This window comes from Cervus canadensis, chromosome 18 (assembly GCF_019320065.1).
Source record: "Cervus canadensis isolate Bull #8, Minnesota chromosome 18, ASM1932006v1, whole genome shotgun sequence".
NCBI classification, from domain to species: Eukaryota; Metazoa; Chordata; class Mammalia; order Artiodactyla; family Cervidae; genus Cervus; species Cervus canadensis.
In genome coordinates, this window is record NC_057403.1 from 43,481,399 (window position 1) to 43,501,231 (window position 19,833).

General features: G+C 42.2%; 1 protein-coding gene across 1 annotated transcript in view; it reads right to left on the reverse strand.

Moving 5' to 3' along the window:
- The window catches only part of FTO (FTO alpha-ketoglutarate dependent dioxygenase), a 415,913-nt gene that overhangs the window by 349,802 nt on the left and 46,278 nt on the right, over positions 1–19,833 (reverse strand). The gene's annotated exons all lie outside the window — the stretch shown is intronic.

Genomic DNA, 19,833 nt, shown 5'->3' on the forward strand with positions numbered 1-19,833 from the left:
ATTTTCTTCCCTCTCTTGCACAAGAAGGCAAGATAAATGGACATAACAGAATATTCAACACGACTCCTCCACGTTTTTCCCATACTGTTTGTCACTGTTTAGTTGCTAAGTCGTGCCCAACTCTTTGAGACCCCATCAACTATAGCCCGCAAGGCTCCTCCATGGGATTCTCCAGGCAAGAATACTGGAATGGGTTGCCATTTCCTCCTCCAGGGATCTTCACGACCCAGGGATCAAACCCGCGTCTTCTGCTTGGCAGGTGGATTCTTTACCACTGAGCCATCTGGTAAAGCCATCTGAAGCCCTTGTCCCAGTACGTTCATTATTAACCTTCAAGAGAACTTCAGATAACTCAGGATGGTTATGATTTGCTCTATCTAAACCCTGACTTGAAAAAGGCGCCCGCTGCATACGTGAGTAGATGGGTCCAAAAGTCAGTGGAATTATATAGTCACTGGCCTGAAAATGCAAATATCTCTGAAAGCGGCTAATAAGTAAATCTGTACTTTTCCAAAGAAGCAAGGATTAACTTCATTGTGGGTTAAATTAGCTGAACATCAGAAAAGGACATCCAAAATAAACAGTCATGTACTGGTGGTAGCCAGGGGTGATGTGACCGAACGCACACTTGAGGAGGAATTCCAAATGCCATGGTGAACATTTTCCCAGTTCAAAGTAAACAGAGAAACAAGGCAAGTCTGAACATGGACAAGACATTTGAGATCATAAAAAAGCAGCAGCCTCACCAACAGGCCACAAGTCTAGATTAAATGCATATTTCAGATGACTCACAAACCACCCCAAAATAACTGGGTACTCGAGAGCCAAACAGAGGCCATGTCTCCACTGACGAAGCTGCCTGTCCATTCCACCAAGCTTCTGCTACACAGAAGGCTGGTGTGTTGCCCCTCTGTGCAATCACCAGAGAATTTTAAGAAAGCGTAAGATCCCCTTGGTACCCACTACTAGGATAAGAAATAATTATTCCACCTTCTACCTTAAAAGAAGCCACATCCCCACTTCGCAAAACAGTCTCCCTAAAGGCAGAATTGACCAGCAGCCATGATGCCAAGTCAAGCGACAGCGACCCATTCTGTGTCTGGTAATGCACTAGAAATGTGAACATTTATTATCTCTTCTAACTGCGAAGAATTTGAAAGCAGAGCCCTATCTGGCAGCTAACAAAGAAGACAGGCTGATAAGGGAAATGGTCAAAATGCACGCAGCTGTTTTTGCCAGTAACCAAGCAAAGAATCCAAGGATATCAGGTACTTTAGATGATTTTAGAAAAGATACAAAATTGGCTCTGACACTTCACGTGTGGAAAGAAATCCCAAATGTTGGAGACATTCATCAGTCACTGTGCATCTACCTGAACACTGCGCTGTGTGCTCAGACCTGTGCCAGGTATTGGGGCTGACAGAAAAGGATTCTGCAGGACTTTTCCTCTGCAGGGAAGTGGTCCTTCCCTGGTGTTCCAGTGGTTAAGAATCCACCTGCCAATGCCAAGGTCACCAGTTCGATCCCTGGTCTGGGAAGATTCCACATGCTCCGGGACAACTAAGCCCATGCGCCACAACTACTAAAGCCCAAATGCCCAACAGACTGCTCTGAAACAAGAGAAGCCATTGCAATGAGAAGCCTGCACACTGCAACCAGAGCAGCCCCCGCTTGCCACAACTAGAGAAAAGCCTGATCACAGCAACCCAGACCCATCATAGTCACAAAGAAATAAACACATAATTTTTTAAAGGACTCTGCAGCTAATGTCTCATCACAGCAACTAAAACAGCTAACATCAATGAGCACTTACTATGTGTCAGGCTCTGTGCTGAGTGCCTTAGCCTGTGTTAATGCTTTTAAACCTCAAAGCAACCCCATGGGCAATCCAGCCAGAAATTTCAGACAGAATTTCAGAGGCAAATACATGTCTTATGACAGTAGGAAGTCAAAACGTTTTATATGAAAAGATTCTTTTCAGATGATTTCTAGGGCTTCTTTATATCCTTCAGGCCAGTAAACAATTTATCCCTTGATTGTTATTAAATTGTTATTAAATTCAAAATATCCTCAGAACCTGACTTGTAAATATTGTTAAGCCTAACCTGTAATTGGAGTATGCTGAATGCACCATATTACAATAGCCACTAGGACATTACTTTCCTTGGTGTAACATTAAAATGGAGGAGTCTCGTGGGTTTAATATTGGCATCTTTAAAAGAGGTACCTTATCCTGTTAAAAAAAAAAAATCCATACAGATAAAGTGAGCCATGTTCCAAAGTACAATTTAAAAAAAAAAAAAAGGAGGAGGAGGAAAGCCAGATTAAAACATTTTAATAGGAAGTTTCACAGCCAAAGATGCAACATGAACTCCACTGCCATGGAGAAGAAAATCATTCTAAGCAGTGTCCAAATTAGTCTTCATTTTTACTAAGAACAAAAGGGTTCCCATTTTTAAGGTCAGATTAAGGTAAGAGACAGGCTGGATTGAGCCATCCATCAGGTAAAATAAATGCTCCTGGACAGTGCCTAGACTAAACAGGGCCAAGAATTCCTAAGAAAAACACCACTTGTAATAGTGGAGGTCAGCACGGAGGCCTGACCCAGTGGGGAGATGCCCTGTAGCTGCAGGGCTAGAAGCCTACCCTGCAAATTCTCATCAGATGCCTGATCAATATCACGCCTTAGGACCTGAACTGCTACTCTAAAATCAATATTACCTTTATTTTAAGTAGCAGGAGGAACAATGAGATTATCTTGTTCCTTACAAGTCTGTCGTGGAAAATCTGGTTCATGGTGTGCGTCATCGTCTGTTTTTGCCTGGGAGGAACGCGTTTGTGGGGCTTGGAGATGACGGTCTGGTGGTGCAACTCTGAGGCAGGAAAGGTGATGGGTAACATCAGCTCAGGGAAAGGGCCTAAAAAGTCCTTACAAGGTGAGGAAAAGCGGGATTCACGAGCAGAGGCGCTGCCAGGCTTAAACCCAGCGAGTGCCTCTATGCTGATGGTTCAAAATCTCTATATCCAGCCCCGACCGCCAGACTTCCCCTGCCCCAGAGCCTAAGTGACGGCCCCAGATGAAGGTACAAAGCACCTCGGTTAAGTGGGCACAGTCCAGTCCGTCAAGCTCAAAACATGGAATTTACCCCTGATTTCCTCTTTACTTTCAAAACCCTTTCAAGTACCGTCAGCTTTGCCTCTGAAATATATTCTAAATCCTTCTCTCTACCTCCATAATCACCACCTGGGCCTAGCTATCAGCTTAGCTCTCCCCCTGATTTTTCTCCCTAATTCTATCCTTTCTTCACTATTCCCCACAAAGCAGCCAGAGTGATGTTTACAAAATGCAAATCAGATGTGGCCACACACACACACACACACACACACACACACACACACACACACCCTCCATCTTCAAACCCTCCAATGGGTTTTCATCAGGCTTGGCATAAAACCCAAATCTTTACCACAGCCTAGATGCCCTAAAGTGATCTGGCCTCAATTTCTACCCCTCTTTGTCTCATTCTCCTTAAGATCTGGCCACTGAGCTTCTGAGCTCCTCCCACGTGGCTCAGCCATGTCCCTGTGGCTGGAATGAACACCCTCCTTATCCTTCAGATCTCACATCAAAAGCCAACCTCAGACCACTCTCTCCACAGCAGGCCCCACCCCTCAGTCATGGTACCCTACACTTCATCTAGTAAACACAGTCTTATTTATTATCATCTCAAATACCATCTACTATCTCTCTTCCTCTAATAAGATGTTAACCTCCACAAGAGGAGGGAGTCTGGTCTGTTGGTCACCACCGAATCCCCAGAGTCCAGTACAGCCCTGAGCATATCTGGTCAGAGACAGAATTTAAGAACAGACAAACCTTTGACTTGCCCTAGATGGGCTCAAACATTTCTAACAGTTTGCATTTGAAAAGAGTTAGAAGTTCAGGAAAACGCAGGAAGGCATAAAATTCTCAACTGTGCACATGCCTTTCTAGCCCAATTTGGAGCATCAAATAATGACAGTGGAATTTCAGATGGCATCTCAAACCACCAATATCGTATTTACCTCTATAAACCAGTGAATTCAATCCTTCCTTTCCCGATCTGTCCATCATAAAACACATAAACACACACACACACTCACCAATCTCATGTAGTTGTCCACAGGCTTGGGGTGCCCTTCTGGCTCCCTGCTTCTCTACCTCTATCAATCAAGAACTTCCAAAAGTCTCACTTCCTCACTTCTTAGATAAAACCTTTTTGGTCTAAAAAAAGGAGCTGATGTAGAGGAAGCATCTCCTACGTACTGAGTTGTGCTGAATGCTTAGACACTTTTTCACTGAGACATAAATTATCACTGGCCCCATTACTGAAGATGAGAAAACTGAGTCTTAGGCCCATGAACTGCCAGAAGTCAACAAGTAAGTGGCAGAGGCAGAATTTAAATCCACATCAACCAAACCCTAAAATTCCAATTCTTAACAAGTTATCACTTTAGCAACAAATAAGCACACAATTATTGTCTTACCACTACTGTTTCAATTTGGGAAATAATACATCTTTTCACAAATAGGTTCCTACCACATTTCACTGTTAATGAATCCTTAGACCATAAACTTCTCTATATGCAATGGATTCCTGCATTACAAATAGTACACTCCTTTGAGTATAAGTTCCCTTACTTAGGATCAATGGGCAAAATACTGCACTTTCAAAGCAAAGTCTCACCAGATTTCCCTTCCAACGTTATCACTTTGACTTTACAAGTGACAAAATCTGTCAGTTTAGGACAATGTGACCATGGAGAAAAATTTCCAAATTTGCTTAGTGTGCTGTTGCTGTTCAGCCCCTAAGTCGCGTCCGACTGATGTCCGACTGACGTCCGACTGTTTGCAACCCCATGGACTGCAGCATGCCAGGCCTCCCTCTCCCACATTAGCTCCCAGAGTTTGTCCAAGTTCATGTTCATTGAGTCAGTGATACTATCTAACCTTCTCATCCTTGTATAGCATAACTCATCCCGAATATCCAGGGAGCTCATGATAGATACCAAAGGCAGATGATCGCCTTGAAAGGCCAATGTGCGTGGTCCATCTGAACTTCTGCATTGTTTTTCTTAATTTTTACTGGAGTATCATTGATTTATAATGTTATGTTACTTCTGAGCTCCCTTATTAAAATGTGATTCGATTCTTTCTACAACTGATAAAAAGAAAAAGTAAAAATATTACATTAAAATAGCTCCCAAATACAATCTGTGGCTTTTGTGTTCTTTGCACATATGTCATGAGTAAAATTAAACTTAATAAGTCATATTAGTTTTTGTCAACATTTATTCACTATCAACAATAAGTATTTTCAATAATACTACATAGTAGCATGAAATCTAAGAAGGTTTATCACTATAAGAAACATTTACATACAAAATTCTGGCAGAGGGACAAAACAAATTGGTCTGGCACGTTCATTTTAGCCATTTCTATCCTGGAACTTATTTGAAATTCTCTAAATATATCAGCTCAGGTAAGTATCTTCTAAACTTTCCTGAAGTAATCTAGACACTTCTTCCATTATATTAACGTTCTCTGTGGATCATTATTAAATAAACACAACACAAGCCAATTCAAAATAGAAATAAAAAATAAATAAATCACATATTTGGTTTGAAAATAAGAACACGATAGGTTATTTGGTTCTTTGCTATGCAAGTCTCTCTTTTTACAGATAATAAAATGAAGGCTTTTAAGGTATGTTAAATCATGAGATGTTGATTAAATCAAAACTTTGAACTTACGATGGCAAGAAACTATGACTCTACATAGTCATGAATATATGTGTATGTACAACTGAATCGCTTAGCTGTACAACAGCAATTAACACAACAATGTAAATCAATTATACTTCAATAAAATTTTAAAAATTCAAAAAATAAAGAAACCATGACTTTTTAGTCTCTTTTAAGGATCAATAAAAACTTGGCTTTTTGTAAGGCTGCTGTCCGCAAAAGGAGCCTTGCTCTTATGAAAAACTATTGCAAACAACAAAATATCACCAAATCAATAACTCTTCTTTCTCTTCTTTATTTTCTTTTTCCTTTCTTCCTATCTTTCTGTCTCTCTCTCTCTCTCTTTTTTTTTTTCTTTCTGTTTTGCTTTTAAGATCACAGAGTGGTGAGCTGTATGGCATCACGTTCAACCCCAAATGATAAAAACCCACCCACTCCCCTTCCCACCCCAGCGTGCTCTCTGGGTGTAAATATTTCATGGTATTACCATCATTCACTCGATGCTTATATTGTCTGATCAAGCCTCTATTCTGTCTGTTAGATACTCAGGAGGATAGCGTTTTTTCATGTCTGCTGCTCAGTCACATAAAGCCCTTGCTTCTCAAAGGTTCTTCAAAGTTCAATAATTTATTAAACACAGTGCTGGGGTCGGTAAGCACTCACAGAAATGCATAACTACAGAATATGTGGAACTATTAAAAGAGTTTCTTTAAGAAAAAAGGTGACTTTAGAGAAAAAGACAGCGCTGTTCCTTTATACTGGAGGGCATACTCTCAACAAGAGGGACAAGCTTAAAATCAAAGGGCAGTACCTGGGTATAGGTAACAGTCATTAAGCAAACTGAAATAGACTCTCAGGGAAGTCTAAAATCAGAACAGAAGTCCCAGGGTTCCCCTTTTTCAGTATAATGACTAGTCAGGCCTCCATTCCTCCTCTCTAAATACAACTGAAAATTTTCCATTTCAGTAAAATCTTTTTGAAGCTGTAGGCCAGTGAGACTCTTAACTTACTGATATTACTCAATATTTTTAACTTAATGACTCATTATGCTTAGTCCTTCCCACAACCTCTGAGCAATAAGTTAAGAGAACACTGAAACAAAACCACATAAAACATACACAAAAGTAATAAAAAAAACTAAGGATATATTTCAATCAGCAAGTACTGAATTCAAATTCATCAAGAGCCATAAGGGAATATGGAAGCAAACTTCGACATCACCCTATGTTCAGAGGCTACAAAACCTAGTTGGCTGACAAAGCGCATATTGAGTGCATAGCGTCTACATGCTCAGTCACTCAGTTGTATCCAACTCTTTGTGACTCCATGAACTGCAGTCCCCCAGGCTCCTGGGTCCATGGATTTTCCAGGCAAGAATACTGGAGCTCCGGTTACCATTCTCCAGGGGATCTTCCCCATCCAGGAAGCAAATCCCCATTTCCTGTGTCTCCAGCAGTGGCAGGCAAATTCTTTACCACTGGCCACCTGGGAAATACAGAGTAAGACCCAAAACAGCATGAAAGGGCTTCCCTACTGGTTCAGTGGTAAAGAATCTGCCTGCCAACGCAAGAGACATAGGCTTGATCCCCGATTCAGGAAGATCACACACACCGCAGAGCATGTAAGCCCATGCGCCACAACTATTCAGTCTGTGATATACAGACCGCAACTACTGAAGCCCGCATGCCCCAGGGCCCACGATCGGCAATAAGAGAAGCCACTGCAATGAGAAGCCTGTGCACTACAACGAGAGAGCAGCCCCTGCTGGCAGCAACTAGAGAAAAGCCCACCAGCAGCAAAGACCCAGAGTAGCCAAAAATTAAATTAATTAATTAAATTATTTTTTTAAAAATATGTCAGCTTCATCTTTCGGAAGATGAAAGGGGAGTATTAACGAATGTAACAGAACAGGAAAAGTCGAAGCCTACTGGCAGGGCAGGGGTTGAGGAGGGAAAGAGAAAGATGCAGTCACCCTTAATTGGAGGGGGTTGATGCTACCGTCTCCAGAAAGGTTCAGGTATTACAGCAAAGGTGCCTCTGATGGCAGGTGCATTTCAGAAGCAGAGCCGAAAACAAGAAGCTTGGTTAGAAGTCCAGGAACAGGTTAGACAGAGTGCCCTTTCAATCCCAAGCATCAGGCAGCCAGCACAGCCCTGACCAAGTGAAAACTGGTTTACGGTCTGAAAGCAGTTGGCCCAGGGGGTTTGGAGCCAGAGAACCCAGCCCAGCCGAGGACAGAAGTGACACGGCTGCACGTCAGCTCTTCAAGCCTCCTCATTCTCTCTGGGTCTCTGTAACTTCAGAAAAAAGGGCCCCGGCGGGGTCAGGTTTCAGCTCATGCTAGACACTCAGCGGGCTTTCTGAATTTCAAAACTCACGTCTTGCAGATCAAGAAAATTACCTTGTAGTATTTCTTTGATAATTCCTTCCCTTCTAATATATTGGCTCTTAACTCTACAACTCAGACAGTTAGATACTGGATCACTGGGACTGATCATCTAATTTCGTATCTTTCCGCTCTAATCTTTCATTGCATTTTTTGGTTCTACTTTCTAAGTTTTATTTTCAAATCCTATTGAAATGTTTACCTCTGTTACCGTATTTTTAATTTTCAAGGGTTCTCTCTTGAGTCTCTAAATGCCCCCCCACTTTAAACATTTCACAATGGAAAATTTCAAGCACACAAACACATAGAAAATTATACATTATAACAAGCCCTCACATACTTATTACACAGCTTATTACACAACTGTACACTTGTTACACAACTGTCAACATTTTCCTAATCTTAACTGTTCTATTCCTTTACCCTACCTTTTTTTCTGAATTACTTCAAAACAAACTTCAAGCATCATATTTCAACTGTACATTGAAATACATATGGTATGTATGTATTTGGCATGTATCTCTAATATATAAGGACAGCCTTTTCAAAAATATATACATAACCACAATACAATATCACAACTAACAAAAGTAACAATATGAATGATGTTCCTTTTTATTACTATCCTGTTCCTGTTTCATGTATATAGCATCTCTCCTCATCTCTTTAAGAATATGCATCATCATTTCTTTTGCAGTTTTGTCTTCTGCTCTCCATTGTCCTGTTTCTCTGGACTCCTTTCTTTCCGTTGTCTCCTTTGTGTGGTCCTTCTTGTTGCAGGCATCCCACAGAGCTTGGTGATCTTTGCCTGTCAGTTTCTAACTTCAAGTGAGGCAAGAAAAATGGGATTGGAAGCACTGTGTGCAGAAACTGAGTTCGTCCACTGATGGGCCCCACTGTAGGGCGATACGAAGGAAACCTGGCCTCTTCTTTAGATATCCCCTAATGTCAACCTTCATATTTTTCTTTGGGCTGGTCCACTTCCTTGAAGAGGAATCCTCACAGTTTCCGGTAACATTAGTTATATAACCTCTCTAAATAATAGAGATCACAAAGGGCAGACCTCAGTTGCTTTCAGTCTGAGAAAGTAAATATGGTATATTTGGATCATATGTGCTTTAAATTTCAGTTAGTAGACTGCTCTTTTTTAAAAAGAGCTTTCAAATAAAAATCCACATTTTCAGTTTCCTCTGAAAACTCTGACTATCTGCAAACACTGGGCCCACATTCATACACTGAAGCTAAGTTACAGCTGGCCCCTGTAAGTGGTAGACCTACTTCTTACTTCACCGCTGCACCTCCAGGCCTCCTAAGTAGGTGAAGTGTAAGCTTCCTGCTATAATGAGATGCCACTGCATAAAAGGGAAATGCATTTGTAAAATATACTCGGATTCTTTTATTTTGGGGTATCCTAGAAAAGGATAAACCTGAATAATCCAGCCAATAAGAGAAAACAGACCCCAGCATTTGGCAACAACAAACAAGTGAAACCATTTATAAAAATAAACCTCACTCCAACATCTGAGTATCCTTACCACAACCAGAAGCATCTCTTCTCAAACGGTCATCTGCCAAAGACCCGAATTTCAGCTTAGAGAGAGAAAGAGCCAGAGAAAGAAGCCAGGGGAAGAGAGAAGAGAGAAAAACGAAACGAAGGGTGGGGTAGGAGGTGGGGGGTGGGGTTCACTAGGAAGGCGACACATGTATACGGCTGGTTCATGTTGACATAGGGCAGAAACCAACACAACACTGTAAAGCAATTATCCTCTAAATAAAAACAAATACTTTTTAAAAAAAACATAAAGGGAAGGAAAGGGAAAGAGAGACATGAGGACATGAGAGAATGGAACAGAGATTTATCCCTTGCATTCTCATCAGTTCAATTCAGTCACTCAGTCGTGTCCAACTCTTTGCGACCTCATGGACTGCAGCACGCCTGGCTTCCCTGTCCATCACCAACTCCTGGAGCTTGCTCAAACTCATGTCCATCTAGTCGGAGATGCCATCCAACCATCTCGTCCTCTGTCGTCCCCTTCTCCTCCTGCCTTCAATCTTTCCCAGTATCAGGGTCTTTTCCAATGAGTCAGTGCATCAAGGAGCCAAAGTATTGGAGCTTCTGCACTGGAGTACTGGAGCACTTTTCTCATAGGGAAAGGAAATTCTCAAAAATGCTTTTCCTCCACCAAAGGGTAGGCAAATCATGCTTTACAGGAGTAAAGACAGATCAAGTTCTGAATTCATACTTATAAGCCCTTTCTTTTCTTAGATAATAGATTTGGTATTATCCACACACACACACACACACGCACACATATATAGAGTTGTCACATTATACATGAATTTATTTTTCATAATTTACCAATGAATGACATGACGGATATTAACAAACACATCAGGAAAATTCCTAGAAGTTTCCAGAAACCATTTAGACACATTCAAGTGATTTTTTAAAACACAAAGTGATCGGCCATTAAAAATACCCAGTGACATTTTTTTTTTTAACTGGCTGGAAAACAGGTTTTGCTGTGTTTCAGAGTTGAAAGGCATCCCCATGACTCCAGGCTATATACCTATTAGCTAAAAACAACAATGCTACAAAACTGGCTTTTGGATTAACAGCCCTGTCATTTATCCTTTAAATGTTTATCTCCTTTGGTCACAATTTTATTGTAGTTAAACAGCAACTAGTGTGGGACCAAAAGCCTTCAGATGCTCTGAGTGCACAAAGAGCACACTGTTCTGCTTTCCGGCTGAATGGACTTTTACTTGTATGAACAAAAGACAAGATCCTGCTATTCTTCAAATGAAAAGGCAAGAAACAGCAAGGAAAAACAGCACAGAAAACCTACCCCTTGGTCCATGTCACAAATGCTAATGAGAACCAGAGAAGTAAATAGCTGTTTTTCGCCTTCCAAAGTTTAAAAAATTGTGAAAAGTAATTACACATCTCAGCATCTCTTTTAAAAGTTGTGTAAATAATAATTTGCAGTGCATGATAGCTAATATTGGGCTTCCCTGGCGGCTCAGACAGTAAAGACTGCGCCTGCGATGGGGGAGACCTGGGTTCAATCCTTGGGTTGGGAAGATCCCTCAGTAAAGGGAAAGGCTACCCACTCCAGTATTCTTGCCTGGAGAATTTCATGGGCAGCGGAGCCTGGCAGGCTATAGCAATGGGGTCGCAGAGTCGAATATGACACAGCGACTTTAAATATAAAATATGTAAATAGCTAATATAGTGTGTATTATCTAATATAGATAATATTAGAGAAAGGATGGCTCCATGCAAAGATTATGGCCTAAAACCAGTGAGTCAGGCAAAATATAAACTGTGTTAACCAGCAAGAGAACTGAAAGCATTGAACAGACTTGACAATGGCCACCTAAAGTTTTAAAAGCTCCCCAAGTCTTTATGAAAGCAGATGAATACCACTGTAGTGGCAAAAACCACTACAGTATTGTAAAGTAATTAGCCTCCAATTAAAATAAATTAATTAATTTTTTAAAAAAAGAAAGCAGATGAAGTTACATCTCAAAGGCCCTCAAAGATGCTAAAACAAGAAGCTGTTGCTGCCAACAGAAGGTGGGATGGGCTTCCTGACCCAACTCTTACAGAAGGCCATTAGGATCAGCCCTCGTTATCATTTTCCTAAATGAGTTAGATTCTGGTCCAGTCTTCATGCCAAACTCTCTCTCATGTATCTTGCATACTCATATATCTCTCAGGTCTTTATTTCTTAAATAAATTAATGCATTATTGTTATCATTGCTATTGTTTAGTCACTCAGTCCTGTCCAACTCTTTGCAACCCCATGGACTGTAGCCTGCCAGGCTCTTCTGTCCATGGGATTCTCCAGGCAAGAATACTGGAGTAGGTTGCCATTTCCTTCTCCAAGGGATCTTCCCAACCCAGGGACTGAACCCAGGTCTCCTGAGTATCTCCTGCATTGCAGGCAGATTCTTTTACCACTGAGCCACTGGCTGTTTTAATTTGTATTAATAGTGGTTGAAGGGCTTCTCTCGCAGCTCAGTTTGGTACAGAATCTGGCGGCAATGCAGGAGAACCAGGTTGATCCTGTGTCAGGGAGATCCCCTGGAGAAGGAAATGGCAACCCACTCCAGTATTCTTGCCTGGAGAATCCCATGGACAGAAGAGCCTGGCAGGCTACAGTCCATGGGGTCCAAGAGTTGGACATGACTTAGCAACTAAACCACCACCAATAGTAGCTGATGGTGTCTCAGACGGTAAAGAATTTGCCTGCAATGTAGGAGACCCAGGTTCAATGCCTGGGTCAGGAAGATCCTCTGAAGAAAGGAATTTACCCACTCCAGTATTCTTGCCTGGAAAATTCCATAGACAGCGGAGCCTGACAGGCTACAGTCCACAGGGTCACAAAGAGTCAGACATGACTGAGCAACTAACACTTTGACTTTTTTACTTTCAATACTAGTTGAAAGAAGGAAAAGCGAGGGATCTGTTTGAGTTCTGACATCCATACTCAGCACAACAGAAGGAAATCTAAGGGCTTGAGAGTTCCTCTGCTCTTCTGCAACGTGCAGAAACCGTGTATGATCTAGGATTAGGTTGGCTGCAAGTGACAGAAAATGCGAAGTGGCAGTGGCTTCTCCAGGCTGGAATGCTGGTTCCCATGCTGACCTCAGAGACTCAAGCCACTTCCAGCTCACCACTAAGGACTGGCCCTCACTCTCAAGATCCAAAAGCAGCATTTACATTCCAGACAACAGGATAAAAGGAAGGGCCTCAGAAGAAAAGGGCAAAGGGCACACACCAGCTTTCTCTTAAGGAAACATCCCAGGAACTACCAGAGGCTACATCCTCTTAGTCACATGGCCACACTGAACTGCAGGGAAAGCTGGGAAATGCAGTCTGTATTCCAGAAAGCTAACTGCCCTGAAAAGTCCACGACGGAAGGAGGCAAGAAGGGATCTGGGGGTTAACTTGCAGTCACTGCCATAAAGACATTTCCTAGTTTTATAAAACTAGAGGTAGTTGACGCATATGTGCTCAGTCGATCAATCGTGTCTGACTCTTTACAGCCCCATGGACTGCACCCCACTAGGTTCCTCTGTCCATGGTATTTTCCAGGCAAAACTACTGGAGCAGGTTGTCATTTCCTCCTCCAGCAAGGAGGAGAAGGGGGTGACAGAGGGTGAAACGATTGTTTGGTAGCACCGACTCAAAGGACGTGAGTTTGAGCAAACTATGGGAGACAGTGAAGGACAGGGAAGCCTAGCATGCTGCAGTCCATGGGGTCACAAAGAATCGGACATGACTTAGTGACGGAACAACAATTCCAGAGGCTCTTCCCAACGCAGGGATCGAACCCGCGTCTCTTGCATCTCCTGCATTGGCAGGGGGAGTCTTTACTACTAGCGCCACCTGGGAAGCCCAGAGATAGTTGACAATGTCAAACAAAAAAATCTTCAGAAGAAGAAACTTGCAAATGCTCTGAACAGAAGAACCACTGAGATATATGGACTTGGCCATGGAGCCCTTGAACTACTCCCTGTCTCAAGGATCTGGATCAGACAGCTGAATACTCTCATGCTCTTTCTCTGCCCATCCTCCCATTCCCCCCAAGCCCTTGCCAGGATGTCCTGTCCCTATGATCCCCACAGGCCTAGAAGACTCTCCCCAGGATCGTGTCAACTGTCCAAGTACCTCAGCCTCACAGCCCAATTCACCTCCCATCATTAAGAAAAGAGAGGCCCTTCACATCCAAGGGGCAAATCTCATACAAATGACATTTGGCTGATGCCCAAAGGTGACAGGGATGAGAGCAGGATAAATAAAGAGTAATACAGAAGTCAGCTGGGGCAGCCCTTCATCACAGCCCTTTCAAGAGCTATTAATCTTGGTCATAGTCAGTCGGCTAAAAATAATTACTTCTTCTAAAACATGTTGTACACACCAACTAGCAATAGTAAAGGGTCAGCCCTTTTAACCTAGGAAAGATGTGGCCTCTGGCTTGCCTATAGTCATCTGAAACGGTGTTTGCAAAACTGCCCCAGCCCGACTTCCTCTTCAATCTCATCTAACAATATCAAGAGAAAGAACCACTTATCAGCAATATTGTCAGACTATCGGTAAGTTGTAGAAACAGCTGCAAGAATATTTATTTGAAGACTATTCAAAATACTATATACAAGATTTGTTACTTCCTTTGATTATAATGAAGGGAAATAAAATTTTAAATACTTAAGCATTATTTTTTTCCTAAGCATTACACTGTTCAGGTATTTTAATGGAGTGCCATTTGTCATAATTCACCATCCATTCCGGACTGCCTCCTCTTCAATTCAAGGTGTCTTTGAACTTGTAAGTCTTTCTAGTTAGTGGGAAAAGCTCTGAGTGTGAAAATCTAAAGGACAGATTCAGTTCTGTGGTTAAGCAACTTTGTAACCTTGAAGACACCAACAGACTCCCTGGGCTTCTCTGGGCCTCAGCTATACTATGGGGATCTGTCATGTCCAACTCTTTGTGATCTATGGACTGTAGCCTGCCAGGCTCCTCTGCCCATGGGATCCTCCAGGCAAGAATACTAGAGTGAGTTGCCATGCCCTCCTCCAGGGGATCTTCCTAACCCAGGGGATGAACCCATACCTCTTATGTCTCCTGCATTGGCAGGAGGGTTCTTTACCACTGGGCTACCAGAGAAGCTCGATACTATGGGGAAGTTTGACTCAAAAAGGTCATCTGACTCTTCAGAGATTCAACAGTACAGATGGATAGGTTTGTATAAACCCATAATACGTGGTATCATTTAATAATAATTGAATAATAATTATCTAAATATTAAACCTATCAATTGGACCTACCTGAAAGAGGGATTATAAGAGAATTTACAGCAGCATTTCTTTAAGTCATGAGCACTTCCAAACCAGTTCACCAACAATACAAATATGATATTAAAAAGTATACCAAGACATCAGTGGCATAAAGGAAAGTGCCCTGGCATGCAAACACATAAACTACAGCGAGAGCAGCCTCTAGCTGTGGGTCAGTAGGTAGCAAGCAGCAGGAACACAAAGAAAGTGGAATCTTTTTTAAACAAAAACATTGCAGCCAGATCACCTACAGCTGAAAGGAAACCCAACGTGGAAACGCTAGCGTCATGTGATAGCAGAGATCTTTCGACGTAGGGAGGAGTGCCGCTTCCACTATGCCCCGTTTCCCAGCTGAGGAAATAGTGAGATAGAGCCAGGCGTGCTCGCTTCCAAATGAAAAGACAGCGTCGCTCACTCAGTCATGTCCTACTCTTTTGTGACCCCATGGACTGTAGCCCATCAGGCTCCTCTGTCCATGGGATTCTCCAGGCAAGAATCCTGGAGTGGGTAACCATTCCCTTGTCCAGATGATCTTCCCGACCCGACCCAAAGATCAAACCTAGGACTCCTGCATTGCAGGCAGATTCTTTACCATCTGAGCCACCAGGGAAGCCTGCTCTCTTTCAAAGACACATTTAAATTATAGTCGTGGGCACTGTGTCAAAAACGACTGTGAACAGAAACCACTCACCTCTCAAAATGGCAGTCTTACCAAGCATACGTGGAGCCAGGTGGAGGATTTACAGTGACTGGGAAAGACACGAACCCAAGTGGCACCAAATAATAAAAGCAGGAGTTACAGCCAAATTATGGGACCTCCCAGGACCATGAAAAAAATCCCAGCAAGTATTTTGTAAATTGCATGAAGTTAGCATTATAAACCATGCACAAAACAGATGCAGAACGTGGAAGAATTTTTTCAATTATACCAACAACCAAGAAGTCTAGGTTCCTAGAGAAGCAGCTCTAACTCTTACATGTTCATACTTTACTCAGCCTTACTTGTGCGTGCGTGCTCAGTCGCTCAGTCGTGCCCAACTCATTGCAACCCCATGGACTGTAGCCCACCAGGCTCCTCTGTCCATGGGATTCTCCAGGCAAGAATACTGGAGTGGGTTGCCATTTCCTACTTTGGGGTATCTTCCACACCCAGGGATCGAACTCACGTCTCCTATGTCTACTGCCTTGGCAGGTGGATTCTATACCCCTGCGCCACCTGGGAAGCCCCTCATCCCTACTGGGCTTCACCAAATAAATGCGTACAGTGAAAACCTATCTCTGGATTGTGCGTTTTTTAAGCTCTCAATGAAGAATGTTTGTTGCTGCTTTAAAAAAAAAAAAAAAACTATAACTACGTGAATTTTCCTTGCAAACTCTTTATACCTTGGGGGAACTTGGTCTACTTTTATTATAACTGTAAACTTCATTTATCATTTCACAGGAGACATTAAAATAATTGTGGGCAATCTGATATTGTCCCTTGCAGGCCACATTTCTGCCCTGCAGATACACTTGCTACCACACAGCTGGGTTAGAAAATGGTGTTAAAATCACTGTGGAACCGCATAATTGCTCCATCATTAGTGGCTGGGGGTGGGGTTGAGGGGGGCTTAAGTCTTAAAGCAAATTATTCCACATGGGTTGAAAAAGAGAGGGGCACGAACAGATGCAAGATTAGTTGCTGAGCTGTAGTACAGAAATCAACTTTTTACAAAAAAAAATTTTTTTTGGTACAAATCATGCTTTCGCTTTATTGCTAATTTTGAGGATTTTATTTTTTTAATGGGAGTGTCATTGCTTCTTAAAGGGGCGTCAGTTTCTGCCATACAACAACGTGAATCAGCTACGTGGAGACGTAGATCCCCTCCCTCTTGAGCCTCCCTCCCACCCCGCTAGGTCATCACAGAGCACAGGGCTGAGCTCCACGGCTGCACACAGCAGCCTCCCACTGTCTATTTCACACATGGTAGTGTATACATGTCAATGATACTCTCTCAGTTTGTCCCGCCCGCTCCTCCCCCCGGCCACGTCCAGAAGTCCATTCCCTACATCTGCGCCTCTATTCCTGTCCTGCAGATAGGTTTCATCATTACCATTTTCCTAGATTCCATCAGTTCAGTTCAGTTCAGTCGCTCAGTCGTGTGGACTCTTTGTGACCCCAGGAATCGCAACACGCCAGGCCTCCCTGTCCATCACCAACCCCCGGAGTTTACTCAAACTCATGTCCATTGAGTCGGTGATGTCATCCAGCCATCTCATCCTCTGTCGTCCCCTTCTCCTCCTGCCCCCAATCCGTCCCAGCTTCAGAGCGATTGACTCTTTTCCAATGAGTCAACTCTTCGCATGAGGTGGCCAAAGTATTGGAGTTTCAGCTGCAGCATCAGTCCTTCCAATGAACACCCAGGTCCTTTAGGATGGACCTGTTGGATCTCCTTGCTGTCCAAGGGACTCTCAAGACTCCAACACCATAGTTCAAAAGCATCAATTTTTTGGCGCTCAGCTTTCCTCACAGTCCAACTCTCACCACATCCATACATGACCACTGGAAAAACCATAGACTTGACCAGACGGATCTTTGTTGGCAAAGTAATGTCTCTGCTTTTTAATAGGCTATCTAGGTTGGTCATAACTTTCCTTCCAAGGAGTAAACATAAATATGTGTTAATATACGTTATTTTTCTCTTTCTGACTTACTTCACTGTATGACAGCCTCGAGGTTCAGCCACGTCACTGGAGAGGACCCAATTTCATTCTTTTTTATGACTGAGTTCCATTGTATACATGTACCACATCTTCCTTATCCATTCAACAGTCAATGGACATTTAGGGTCTTGATAATATTTGAACACACCTACCCTCTTGAGTTAGCTTCCCTGGTGGCTCAGAGGGTAAAGCATCTGCCTGCAAGGCAGGAGGCCTGGGTTCGATCCCTGGGTCGGGAAGATCTCCTGGAGAAGGAAATGGCAACCCACTCCGGTACTCTTGCCTGGACAACCCCATAGATGGAGAAGCCTGGTGCAGGCTACAGTCCACAGGTCGACAAAGAGTCGGACACGACTGAGAGACTTCACTTTCACTTTCACCCTCTTAAGTTAAAATTCCTAGAATCAAACCCGATTTATGTTCAAATCCCCACTGACCCAGCTCTTACATGCCTATATGAGTATATCACATTTCATCTGTTCATCAGCTGATAAACAGCTGTGTGGTATTCACTTTTTGGTGATTATGAATCCTACTGTCATGAGGGAAAAAGTGTATTAAAAAAATGTCTAAACCTGCAAAAGTCAGTCAGTCTCCTATTGCTTGAATATCCAAACTTTCCTTCCTAAAGAAGTAATTTTTATCGAATTTTTGCTGAGATATACTATCTTCATGTAAACATTTTATATAAAGAGCAACAAGTATTCTGTACCTTGCTTTTTTAAAAAAATATCTTAAAGATTGTTTCATACTGGTACATTTAGAACTGTCTCCTCTTAATGGTATGAGAATAGTTCACTGGCTACATTTTCCTTAATATTTTTTCTTAATTTAGTTATTTTTAATTGAAGGATAATTACAATATTGTGTTGCCTTCTGCCATACAACAAGATGGATCAACCATAGGTATACATGTGTCCCCTCCCTCCCACCCCACCCCACCCCACCCCACCCCACCCCTCTAGGTTTTTAAAGTGTCCCCTTTGTTGTTGATCCGTCAGTAAGTCATGTCCAACTCTGCAACCCCAGGGACTGCAGCACACCAGGCTTCCCTGTCTTTCACTATCTCCTGGAGTTTGCTCAAACTCATGTCCACCCAACCATCTCATCCTCTGTCGCCCCCTTCTCTTCCTGTCCCCAATCTTAAAGTGTCCCCTATGGATGGACATTTAGATTGCATTCTTAGGTTTTACCATTACAAATAATGCCGAGTGAAGAGTCTTGTACATATGTCTTTGTACAGGTAAAGAAAATGGAATAAATTCATGTAAGTAGAATAGCTGGGCCAAAGGGGATTTGAATATAAATCAATCTTCTTTCTAGGAGATTTTAATTCAAGAAGGTAAAATAGAAGAGAGTCAAGCCCTGTCTGTTGTTTGAATAAGAGGTGTATAGTCCGCAGCATCACGAGAAAACGAGCAATCAGCTGCATAATTTCTGTTAATGTCTTTATTGAGATATAATTCACATAACATAAAATTCACCCATTTAGAATGTACAATTCAATGATTTTCTGCAGAGGCACAGAGTTTTGCAATAATCATCATAACCTAAATTTAGAACTTTGTCATCATACCAAGAAGAAGCCTCGTACCCATTAGGAGTCACCCACAATTCCCATCTCATCCCACTCCTACTCAAGGCCATTGCTAAATCTTTCTATTATGTACAGATTTGCCCACTGTAGTCACTTTTATATAAATGGAATCAGATAACATGTAGTTTCTTTGTGCTTAGCTTTCACTTAGTGTTATGCTTTCAAGGTTCATTCATGTTGTACTATACATGTTGCAACCTCATTCCTTTGTGTTGCAAAATAATATTCCATCATATAGCTACACAACACTTTGTCTATCCATTCATCAGCTGACAGTCATTTGGGTTGCTTCTATTGTTTGGCTACTATGAATAATGTTACTAGAAGCATTTGTGTGTAAGTTTTTAAGTGGACAGATGTTTTCATCTCTTGCGGGTATGTATCTATGAGGTAGCAAATGAATGAGTGAGTGAACAGATAGGAACTCGCATTAAATTTTTTTTTTAATATGAATGTTACACAGCAAAAGAGAGAAAGCAAAACATTGACAGTTGGTAGGTTAACAAGAAGACTCTAA